The sequence below is a fragment of the Centroberyx gerrardi genome, chromosome 21 (assembly GCF_048128805.1).
Source record: "Centroberyx gerrardi isolate f3 chromosome 21, fCenGer3.hap1.cur.20231027, whole genome shotgun sequence".
NCBI classification, from domain to species: Eukaryota; Metazoa; Chordata; class Actinopteri; order Beryciformes; family Berycidae; genus Centroberyx; species Centroberyx gerrardi.
In genome coordinates this window covers 10,820,044-10,832,921 of record NC_136017.1, presented here as the reverse complement: position 1 = coordinate 10,832,921, position 12,878 = coordinate 10,820,044, and the positions used below count along the sequence as shown (strand labels likewise).

General features: G+C 44.5%; 1 protein-coding gene across 2 annotated transcripts in view; it reads left to right on the top strand.

Moving 5' to 3' along the window:
- Positions 1 to 12,878, top strand: part of LOC139914666 (vang-like protein 1) — a 49,830-nt gene that overhangs the window by 20,848 nt on the left and 16,104 nt on the right. The gene's annotated exons all lie outside the window — the stretch shown is intronic.

Below are 12,878 nucleotides of genomic sequence, written 5' to 3'. Positions count from 1 at the left end.
GAAGTGGCTTCAGCGGCCCCCGCCAAAATGGACCAGGCCAAGCTGAAACCAGCAGCTTTGCAGTCAAAAATCAAACACAACTCTCAGAAATCATGCAAACTTTGATGTCTGTGAGAGCAAGCCCGTAACAATGGATTACGTAATGGAGTATTTGTTGAAAGAGAAGTATAAGGTAGGACATTGTTAAGTCAGTCTTTTGCCTAGTGTGTGGCGTAAATGTGGCTGTTATCACCTGCTGAAATAATGATCCCAGCATTTGCTGAAGGCTGCTTTGCAGCAATGCACAGGACTATCAGGATGTGCTTGGCCACAGGGCAAGACTGTGTTTGTGCCAGGCAGAGTCTCATATTTTTAATTCATATATCAGCTGAATTTGAGAGCTTGGTCAGACAACCATTTGTTATGCATCTAAGATTCAGACAATGCCATAACAAGTAGTTCAGATATTGCTGTGGTAGTTGGACAGATTGGCTGCTGGTGGGCAAGTTAAGACATGAAATACCAGGTAGGACCCGAGGGATACATGAGTTCTGCGTCCAATAACAATAACGGTAGAAGAAAATGAATAATATCCAATTCATCTCCTGATGTTCTCTTGGTGCTATTGTTGTTACGCAACATGATTCATCTTTATAATCTCAATATAGACTGAATCCTATTCTAAAGTACCCATACCCATCTGGAATCTTGTCTAGATTCTAGGTTTTCTTTCTTCCCAAAGGTTGAGTGTACATAAAATCTGACAATATTCAAAAATAACATTAAGTCATTATGCCTAAACTTATTTATTATGTTGATAAGTTTTCCTATTAGCAATATAACTGGAAAGTTGACAGAAAATATGATTACAATGATGTATAGATCAGACTGCAGTACCAGGGCAGATTTTTACTCTTCCAGTTCAGCGCCGACGGGCCCAGCGATGATGTGAAAGCGTTCAGTTTTCAAAAAAGCGTCTGGGAGTCTCAAACCACAGCTGTGGTTTTCCTTGCTTTCCATTTAGAGTGCAGCGGCTCCTAACCAGCCTAACCCAAGATCTTTCCTCCCTCAAGACTGAATGACACTTGACCTCTTCGGCTTCTGCATGACGACTGATTCGATTGCTTTCCCTCAGGATTTGATCTCATTGAGATTGGTTGTTTAGAGCTGAAAACAGCTATTCAGCTCGGTGGATGTTGACAGCATGTAGTCCTCCAGGTCAGAATGAGTCAGAAGACTGTCCCCTTTACTTCTGCCTGTCTCTTTTCTGGATCAGTCCATGGAGTTTTTTAGTAGTGTGTACACGGTCATAGATATCAATCCACTCATGATTTGGATTCAGACGAATAACTGCTATTCACATCCATTACCCGTATTGGAATAACCTTTATCTGTGCCGCTGTGCTTTATTAGGATAGCTTTCAGGTTATAGACTAAGGGGGAAACTTTCATGGCATTTTGATGAGCAGCTGATCGATTGTCTGCTGTGTGAAATGTGGGCAGTTAATCTTCCAGCGCGCTTAGAAAACTGGGACCTTAACACTTGGCTGCTGGCAGGAATCGAATGAGTTTAATGGAATAAGAGATGGAGATTTTAACACACAGACAGCCAGACAGACAGGAATGACCTAATCTATAAGCCAAACCACTGTCTGGCGCAGTGGCCTTCATCAAGTGTTAAACACACTTAAAAGCAAAAGATGATGACGAATGCAAACACACACAGACCATCCACCGTTCACCATCGTTTACTGACCCACTTGGCGCTCACTTTCCCCTCATGGCAAGACTCGTTAGCAGTGCCCCTGGTGTGTGTGTGTGTGTGTGTGTGTGACTTTTATGTTTTCTTTGTCTGTGTGTGGGTCTAATTTTAACACATGACAGGATTTGCCACAGAGCGCAGCCGTCCTTAGTATTTTGCTCTTCATGTCTTATTCATGCCGTGGCCTGCAGTAGTGCTGCTGACAGGGTGGGGAGTGTTTGGCTTTAGTTTGAGTAATCAGGGCCACCGATTCCACTGAGAGAGAGGCTCAGCACAAATCCTTGTGTGTGTCTGTGTGTGTGTGTGCACTCGGGCCTGCCTTCGTGCATATGTTCCTGCTATGTGTACGCTTTGTGTCTGTGTGTATCAGTCTGTCTCAGAGTCGCGCTGTGCAGCACTGTGCTCATTACTCCACTGCTGGGACTTAATCAGAGGCTTGGCTGACAGTGCAGCACATCGCTGCAGGCTGGGATGTCCTCACAATCCAGCAGAGGAGTTTCACATGTCTGTGATGTGTCTGTGATGCCCCCGCCGCAGGAATTATAAGTAATGTAAATGTGTCGGAGGCACGGCTGGAGACTAAGCCAGGCATAGAATTGTTAAGAAGGTGCTAATGCCATCAATAGATGGTGTTTGTATGTTTGCGTAAGTGGATAAGAAAACTTTCTGAGATGGCACATAGAAGATGTATCAAAGTTTTATCATAGAAGATGCTTCCAAAATAACTCTAAGCCACATTTAAGATTGGCGTGAACCACAAAGTATTGGAATCTGATTTTTCCATTCATGCCTACAAAAATCATCTTCATTGTGGTTAAAAGGGGCCGGGTGTCCAATGCTTTGCAAAGAGATTTCAATTCCAATTGTAAATGGGTTCTGACTGGTTCCAGTACTTGGAATTCAAGAAGTTGACTTGAGCTTCATAGTCAGTTTCTAATCTCTTCCCCCACTGGTGTTTCCAAGCATAAATCTCTCTGTATGTTCCCTGTTTAATTGCTTGATATGTTTGAACAAAACTCCTGCAGCAGGTTGCTCCTACTTGGGGAGGCAGGCCAAAGCTCCAGGCTGTATGCTAATGCGTTAACATGAAAAATGCACTCAATACTCCCAGATCTCTTGCTGGGAGAGTGTGATATCAATAGATGTCTGAGGCAGGTCCTGCTGTGCTGTACGTTGCCGGCTGGTGTGGTTATCAAGGACAATGGAGGTGGGTATAGCAAGGATGGAGGTATGAGCATACTATACAAGGATAGACGCGAAGTGATCAGAGAAATTGGGTCGATTTATCCTGGTGTTATGGTTGTGTGTAACTGGATATCGGGGTGGATAGCGAGAGCTGAATTGACATAGCTCAGGCGAACGCAGCCAGCCAGCTTTGTAGCTTAGTGTGTTGTGGAACGGCATTGTGTGAGTTGTCACACAGGAGAAAGGTGATATTTTTAAACCATAAGGCATTCTTTGGGAATTAGCACCCTCCCTCCCACCCCAACAAACAGTTGGGGTTGGAAGTTTGTTGGAAAGAGAAAATGGAGCCGGGTTTATTTCTAGGTGTGTGTCAGTGTTTGTGCAATAGAGAGGAAGAACGTTATATTGCCTGTGTGTGTTTTTGTGATTTGCATTTGGGTTTGGTGGGAATAAAGTGCAGTCACTGGTGTGTGTGTGTTTGTGCGTTTCTGTTTGGTGTTGTCCCCCCTATGGCTACATGTACAGGCTTGATCATATCTGTTGAGCTAATTGTGTTTTTGAAGGCATGTTGCTCAGTCCATTGCCCCTGTGCTCTCCAGTTGACGTGTGCATTTGTGCAGAGATCATGTGCTTTCCGGCATGGAAGTAGCGAAAGACTATTTGGCTAACAATACACCTAAAGCAGTCTGTTTTGCATGACTGGCAACTGATTACGCAAGCTTTGTAGCTTACATCCAAAGCTGGACCGTTAACAGCCTCTGATATCCATCATGTTGAGTCCTTCTTGTACAAGTATGCCTATGAAGCATAATAACCTCACTGAGTCATCTGTTCCTCTAACTACTCTAACCACTAAGATTGTACTGAAGGTGTTTCAAACCACATTAAAGAGCTAAATTTAAAATAGACTTTAAATTGCATAGCAGTTCATGTTGCAGCTGGAATATCTGCTAAAGCAACCGTGATGCGATTATTTCCCGACATCGGGCAGTCCTACGAAAATGCTCGCACTCCCCTCGCTTGCGCCCCCCAACCTCCCACCGCTTCACCTTCCTCTCACCCTCCCCGCAGCTCAATTCAACCCAATTAAACTCAGCTGCTTGCGGTCTCAGCTGCTCGCCGACTGGAGCTGGAGCCGGAGCTCGGTGCGGTAACAGCAGCATCACTCTCGGCATTCCCGGGCAGACGACAGCACAGGTAGCGCCGCTCTCCCGTGTCAGAGAGGTGCGGAGGCGACCATGTCGGGCTCCTGGAGGAGGCAGAGCACTTGCGCTCACGTTTGGGATCTCTATCCTGCGGTGAGTGCCTCTCGGCTCGCTCCCCCCCCCGTGAGGCAGAATCCTCTCGTGCTTCGTCTTTATCCCGGTGTTTTGTGTGCGTGTCTGTGTTTGTTTTTAAGTTGTGTGTCATCACCAAGCTGCGAGCTTTGTGGGTGGGCTTTGCAGGAGAGCGACAGAAAGAGATTTTCTTGCAACTTCTTGCACTCAGATTTCATCTTTGTGTCTGTGGCCAAAGACTTGAGGTGAGCTGAGTGCGATCGAATAATTCCTTCCTGGGTTCCGTCTTCGCTTTAGTACTTTAAGGCGTTTTAAAAGCAGTGGTCTCATGCTACACACTGTAACGTCATGATTTGAAAGCATCTCTTGTCATCGTAGCAAATGACAGGAAATCACTTCTCCTCACGCTGGTCTCTTCAGCCTTCCTGATCTTAGAGCCAGTCTGTACCGACCTGACAACCTGACTTCAGTTTGCTGTGTTCTGCTACTGATTAGTTGGGTCGCTTAAACTGGTACAATCCAGGTCCATCTTACCTTCCCTTCAGTTTCCACAGCTATACACACACACACACACACACACACACACACACACTGGCACGCAGCCATGCCATTGGCTGCGCGGTGACACCACGGTGCTCACTGGGTCAGAAGCAATGGACGGAGAGTGGCGCTGAGGCAAGAGACGAGCAAAGAATGAGGAAGAGAATGAGAGAAGATGCCTCGGGGTGGGAGAGGGATAGAAGAGAGAGAGCGCAAGAGAGAGAGAGAGAGAGAGAGAGAGGGAGAATCTGAACGAGGAGGAGGATGGGAGAAACGCACAGCCATGGGTGGATGGCGATGGCAGGTCTCCTCTGCATCTAATTGGTGTGTTATTTTGTTTACCCTCCTCTTTCTCTGGGGGGGCTCAGATGTTTGTTTAATGGACTCCCTCCCTCCTCCTCCTCCTTTTCTTCCCTCTCTTCCTCCTTCTATCTATCCATCCTCTCAAACCCGCTCCACCCCCCCCACCCCCGCTGCTGTCAGGACATCCCATGTGATTGTCTCATCACTCTCTCACTCCCCCTTTCCTCGCTCTTTCTCTCTCTCTCCCTGTCTCTCTCTGTCTCTCTCTCTATCTTTCTCTTCAAAGCCCCTTACATTATATTGCAAGCGAACACAGTCCCATACAGTACCTCCTGAGGCATGATGGGAGATATTTCTATATAAAGACGGATAAAGCAGGGCCGGGCTGCATATCAGCAGAGGCAGGGAGGTCACACACACACACACACACACTCAGTGTGGAATGGATGGAGGGAAGGTAAGCAGTGGCTAAATACGGAGATGCTGTTGATGCGAGCCGGACCGAGGTACGCGTAAAGTTTGGCGGATTTCACGACAGAGGCTTTTGGGATGCAGTCGCCGACGCTGTTAGAGGCGGGAGAGGAAGTGTTGGAGGTGTTCGAGGTGTGCGAGACCGTAGAGGAGGTAAAGGAAGTGATTGTCACCACCATAGAAGAAGACTCCAACACTAACTCGCCGCCGGAGCCCAGTTCTGGACCAGGGACTAAATCCGGCCAGGTAAGGCTGAATGGTCAACTGATAAGGTGGCTGGATGCCTTAGTGATTGACTTACTGGCTGATTAACTGACAGGCTCTCTTAATAATTTGTAAATTGGCTTAAGTCCTTTTTGAGGATGCTTAGTTGTCCTGCTCGTTGTTGTAGCAAGGGCAGTACTCATAGAATCTGTTTGCGTGACCCAGGAGGCAGGCCTGCTCAGGCATAAAGTGTGTGTGTATATGGTTGTGTGTGTGTGTCTGTGTGTGCATGTGTGAGTTTCTGACTGAACACAATGCTAAAGTGGATGCTTGTTTGGGCTGGAACATTAAATTTAGCTGCACCGCAGGATGTTTGTTGTTGCTGCTGATGTGCAAAAGCTTCTGCCACAAACTAGTTTCTGAGAAACTAGTTTGTGTCATGCTGCTTCAGAAACAAACTCAGATCTTTGATATTTTTCACTTCCATCCACTTTGTTATTCCATTTCTCTGATGTTTTTGGGATGGGAGGTGCCGCTCGATAATCCCAATGACATATCCATTCCAGTTCATCTTTCCTAACAGATCCTGTGTATTGCTAAACTGGAAGTTCTGTATCTTCCACATAGGTACCTTACTTTTTTAAATTGTAGTTTGTTCATAATCCGTTTTAATCATACTGTAATTTACACTTTTCTCCCATGCTGCTCACCTCTCAGCCTCCCATTGTTTAGGGAAACTTTGCTAAGCGCTTAGCTTCCCTGTCCTGACAAGTTTTTGGCGGCCTTGCACACTGTCCACAGTTGGAACAAAGCTAGTTTTAAATGGCAGTGAAGAGCACTTTGGAATGCATGCAGGCTGTTGCTATATTTTACAGACACACACACACACACACACGCACACCTTGCCTCCCAGGAGTGTGTAGAGTGCACTTGTTCCCGCACTGAGCGAGGGGCTTTGTTTTGTGCAGCCCACTTACTGCTGAACAACAGAAAACAGGCTTTTAGTGGACATTTGATTTACTGTGAGAGACAATAGCTGTTATTTATACTCGGACGGAAAAGGAACGTGGAAAACACTCCCTTGAAAGGTTTGTAAATGCACACTGACTGACATAGCACACTGGCTACGTGCACGAGTGTGTATGCATGCGTACACATACAAACACATACACACACACACACATAGACCTTTCTGAGCATCATTTTCCCTGATTTATCAGACTAATCATTTCCTCAGCCCACAGCTCTTCACGTTTTTCAATGGAAGGAAATCAGGCACAGAGCTCAGCCTCGTATGACTTCTTTTTTTATCACTGTGGACCGCAAAAATGGGATTTTCACAAAGTCCTCAACTTTATTTACATCAGGGATTTCAAGCCTTTTAGCAGGGGACCTTAAATCAATATCAGAAAAATCCCTCCAATCCCAACAATTAGACCTATAACACAATACCATGCATCTTATTGAACTTGTTCTATGCAGTCCAAAAGAACTGCTGTGTGTGTTTCATCTCAGCAGCAGTGTTACAGCAGCATTTACTGTACAGCTTTGGCAAAATTTCAAGAACTTTGATGGCACATTATATCTCTTATCAAGCACTCTCACCGTGGTTTTGAAACCACTCTGTTCAGCCGTTTGTAATGGAACCTTATCTTTTGCTTGATGGTATGTGATGGAAATAATTTCTTCCTACTGCGAGAGTTGGATGCATTAATGCTGCTGTTATGGACGCTTGAGAAGCCATTCTTGTTGAGCTCCACTTCAGTTTTCCAAGGCCATAACACTCATACTCTCTGAAGTTTTGGTTTTGCAGGTGGCTGAACTAATTGCTAGCCTTTCCTTTGAGATAGTCACGACTTTATGGCAATAGATAGTGTGTTGCTGCTCGTTGTCAGCCTTTGCAAAACCAAACAGACACAGCACCCATTTTGGATACTAATATATCATGTTGCCTTCAAGCCGTTCTTGTAAAGTGAGTGCGTGAAGCCTGGATTTGGCCGCTACATATCTATGGCAAAAAAAGAAATAGAAGTGGCTCCTGAAAGGACGAGAGGAATGTTTTCATTTGGAAAAATAGCATCAAGAAAAATGAAAATGTTGGTTTGGGTTTGTAATTGGTTATTCGGTTTGTTATCGCCTATCTCTAATATTTAGTTTCTACTAGCAAGTTTGCTAATGCTAACAGCTAGCCAATGCTAGCTAATTATCGGATCATACTCTGGTCTACCCAATCTCCCAGATATCCCAGAGGTTTGCCAATGTCTTCAAGCCACTTTCTTTTTTCTCTGTCCTCACTGTCCATCTCCCTCCCTCCTTGTAAAATGTAATTTTTCAGTCGGTTCATTTTTACCCAGGTCTCTCACTCCCATGGAGATGCAATGCTCGACTTTTCTCTCCTCATTTTGCTTTTCCTTGCCTCACCTCCTTCTCTTCTCTTCTCTTCTCTTCTCTTCTCTTCTCTTCTCTTCTCTTCTCTTCTCTTCTCTTCTCTTCTCTTCTCTTCTCTTCTCTCCTCTCCTCTTCTCACACCTGAATGTGTAGTAGTACATGAGAGAGAACACGTCATATCGGATGCTTCAATTATGCGGCTGTTTAGTTGACTGTCTACTGGAACAGCTCAGCGCCTCCCAGGGCGGCAGAACCGCTCGTGAATCCTCCTGTGGGTTGAATAAATCATTGTGGACTTGGGACGCGAGTAGACCTGACAGGTGTGTGTGTGACTGTGTGTGTATTCATGACTGTGTGCATGTGTATTTGAGGGTGAATGAATGCAAATGCTGGTTTTGTCTGATCATCTCTGGCCCTTGAACCGCGACCGTACCCCTACTTTCACTCCCTCCCGCGAACAATCCCTCTCTTTCCTTTAATTGGCTGTCAGTTATCGAACCTCTCTGTCATGCTCTTGCCCTTTTCCTTTTCTTCCTTGTTTGCTCTCTCTTCTCTGCTCCTCTCCGTTTCACCTGTATCCCTGTGATGATGGATGGGAGTGGGCCTGCCGGGGGTGAGCCTGGCCCGCTGCGAGCCTGCTGCTCCAGAGCTAGATCACACTCTGGTGATTGGTTAATCCCGTGAGGAAATGTGGGTCACTAATGTCTATTTTTACTCGTGCCGGCAGAGGGAAAGCCCAGGTAGTGAGGCTCCAACAACAACAATGTCCCAAATTCCATTGAACCACTGTGTGCGTAGTGTACAGGTAGGCTTGGTGGTGTCTTCATCACAGAGAGCACCCAGTATAAAACCTCTTCACACAGTGTTTTATACCCTTATACATTAAATTGTTTGTGTCAATACAGGCACACCAGATAATGTAACCTGTTCATTAACTTAATGCACACTGGACAGGATCGTCTCATGAATGCATGTGCAGTTTATTAATTTGCTGGTTGGATTAATGCTCACACAAAGATGCCACATATTTTTCTAGGTTGCAATGAGTATAAAATGTGTAATCAGAAAATGCTGATGTGGACAAGGATAGTTTGTTTTCAGTTCAATTAATGTTGCACAATTCTGGAAACTCGGACACACACAAGAGTGAGTGTGAATGAGTTTCTCCACTATCTTTGTACATCGACACATTCGTCACATGAAGCTGTAATCTGATTGGAAGCGCTTTGAAAGGTCAGCTGCAATCTGGGTTTAAGTTCAAGTAATTTTGTGAAAATTTTGAGTGGTGTGTGCTTCCTCTGGTCGGAGCCACTGCTCTCTCCATAGGAAAACATTGGCTTGATCCCAGTGGATCTAAACACCTTGCTGTCTTGATTTTCATTTTACCCTGATGTGTACCTTGTAAATGCTTTTCAGTGGAAAAGTGAGCTGTGGACTGAGAATATTGTGTAAAAATGGTCTTAAGAGTGAGTGGTGAGTGTTGCTACAAGCTACGAGGCATGAGAAACTGTGATTCATGTCTTTTCCTGGGTGCTCTCCAGGGTATCGTGTCGGCTCGTGGTCAGTGATACACTTCCTGACAACTAGCACCTATTGATTTCCTTTTCACTCACACTCACATACACACACACACACACACACACACACCCACACACAGAATGTTTGTCTTTGCCAGCTAGACAGTGGTCAGACAGGATTAAGACTTGCGGATCTGTCAACTGTTAAGCAGTAGAGAGTCTTTGCCTTATGGATTGGTTTACACTTCAGGGACAGTTCAGTTGAGACATTTTTTTTTTCATTCTGAATGGAATCATTCCAAAGGAAGATTCCTACCCAAGTGTTTACACGAGCGCTAAATATAATGATCGCATTAAGATGTGCGTTTACATGCGCCACAGTATGTAATCAGAATAAAAGTTTCTGACATGCGCAAAACACGCATAACATGGGCTTACGTTTTTAAAAAATGGACCTGCGTCGGGTGCTTGGCACCATTATTTCTTTACTGTTGTACTTTCTGAAGAAGCAACAGTTTTACCACAACATATGACTTCATAAGTGTCAGGAAAAAGACGTTTTGTGCCCCCGTAATGATTGGGTCCATTTATAATTTTCACTGCCGTACACCGAAACTGGCCCGGATAGGCGGAGTCAGCACTTGATATAAAAACGGGCTGCGCCGCTTACATCAAGCCCTTCACGTAATTGACGTTACTTACGTCAAATGCTCGAGCATGTGCAGAAAGAGGCGAGATATTCCAACCAAAGAAAGTGATCGGAATGAGTGTTTACATGACAAAATTTTATCCATCGAACAGATTATGAAAGGGTTATACCACCCCTCTCAAATCGGGCCAGTTTATTCTGATTGAGGCGTTTATATGAGGCATTTTTATTCTGATTGGGCTACTATTCTGATTAAAAGGCTCCATGTAAACACAGCTACTGAAAACCATTTTTAAACATACGAATATTTAAACATTTGACTGAGGAATAAAGTGAGATATTGAGCCACATTTATTGCCTTCGATGGCATGTTGGATGTGAGACTGGTACCTGCTTTGTTTTAACAAAAGTCTCTTTTAGATTTAGAGTTCTTAATATTCCAGTTACGTACAAAGACCAAGTACAGAGACTTTCCTTTGAGCACTGCTGTGTATCTGCCTCGGTATGCCGGTTGTCATTCCTGATGATTTGTGAAGCCCTGTATTACAGAGGCTTGTTGCTGGCCTTTTGTGGAGCATTCATCTACAAAGCTCCTCATATAAAAAGAAAATAATGAGGTTTTGCTCACTTTTGTTCTCTCTAGGGGATAATTGCTTCACATCAGTAAAGCGCCTGTTGCGTCAGTCTCTGTGGAGTGGCTGAGGGCCTCTCCAGTCCTGCTGTCTTATTGTTAATGAAGTGGCTCTCACCGTTCTGTTCCACAAACAATCTCCATTCCAATTGACTGGACTAACACATGTCTTTGTGTGTGTGTGTGTGTGTGTGTTGCACTTTTAGACTGTTATACTCCCTGTCAGCACCCTGAGACACACAATTACTCACTTCCAACTCTCAAGTTAAAAAATAATAAATGCAATTTAATTTGATATATATCAGAGTCATGTTAAAATAGCCATTCTGTTAGAAATACTCATGAAGTAAAGGACACTGGATGTTTTTTGCATTTGTCGGGGATTGCTTATGTTTACCTCATGCTCTCTTGCCTTTGATGTCTATTTTGGGTTTATTTACATACATAAATAAATGAGGTGTAGACAGTTTGCCCCACTAATGCACCAAAATGTCAGGTTGCGTCACAAGAAGCCCCCGGTACAATCTTCACCCTTCGACCTCTTGACCTTTTGAACCCAAAGTCTTGCGTTCCTCCGTCTGGTTTACTGCTCGTTCGGCCGCCCGGTCGTGATGTCGGTGTCTTTCCTGAGCAACACAGACGGGGAGAGATGAGTATTTACGACTCTGTTGTCGTGTTATTTTATCTGCGGGGCCATTAAAGGTCAGATGGAACTGAGACGGTCCGAGAGCTGGACCTCATCAAAGAGTCTGGCTGTGGAAACCTATGCCAAATATGTTACCAATGATAATGTTACCAGTGTTACTCTGCTGTGTAGAAAGTGAGTAGGACAGGCCAAGACAGGAATGTGGTGTCTGTTGAGGGTTTGGATTATCCATTACTTAATCGATTAATCATTTAGTCTGTAAAATGTCAAAAATAAAGACAGATGCCCATCACAAGTTACCAAATGACTTACTTAGTCTGACCAACCAAGAAAACCGCAAAGTATTAATTTTATAACAATATGAAATGGAGAAAATCGAGCAAATCTTAGCATTTGTGAAGCTGTAACCAGCAAATATCTGTTATTTTTACTTGATAAATGACTAAAACGATGACTAATCAGTCATCAAAATTAGAAATGTTTTCAATTAATTTTCTGTCGATCAACTAATCGATTAATCGACTAATCGTTTCGGCACTAGTTTGGATGATTTGAACATTAATACTTCAATAATACCCAAAGACGTGGGAAATAAATGACAAACGAGGCAGCCCAAAAAACTCCAAATCTTCCTCATACTGTGAACATAGCTGCTTCCCCCCCTCTTTTCTCCCTGTCCAGTTTACACAAAGCTAGCAGCGCCTCAGAATTATGTATGTGTGTGTATGCAGTATTGATATTGATATGTGAATAGTAGAAATAAAATCTATATTTGGTGTAGTAGTGTAGTCAGCGGCTTGGTTTCTACGGGCTCTTGTTTCTAGCTTCAGCTTCAACGTGAGCATACAGCCTTCCATTGTTCTGCTTCATCTCATTCTCTGCTGTTTTAACCCCCGGGCCAGTGGGACAGACCTATTCCCTATTCCCCCGTCCCAGTGCACCATCCCACCCCCCCGCCCCACCCCTCCCTCAGCATGCCTACAATGATCATAATGCGTCTTCTTACATGAACTCTTTTTCATCCCCTCTTTCTGCTATTTTTAGCCAGGACTCCTCTCCTATTGGAAATGAAATCGACGCTCATTTGTTGTATTTTGGAAAGAGCGTCTTTAGATGGCATTTAATGTTGCTTCTTCCCTAGCCAATGGCGGTTCACTATCATACCCTTTTTTTGCTGTGCGGGGCAGCACTCAGCCGCTCTCTGGGCCACGTTAGCGGCTTGTTATGACTGCCTTGTAAAGAGTCCTTATCTTTGTTGGTGTAACAGCTCTGCTCCGACACCGCTGACCTTCATTATCTGCGGATGCAGTCAGACCCAGACGTCAG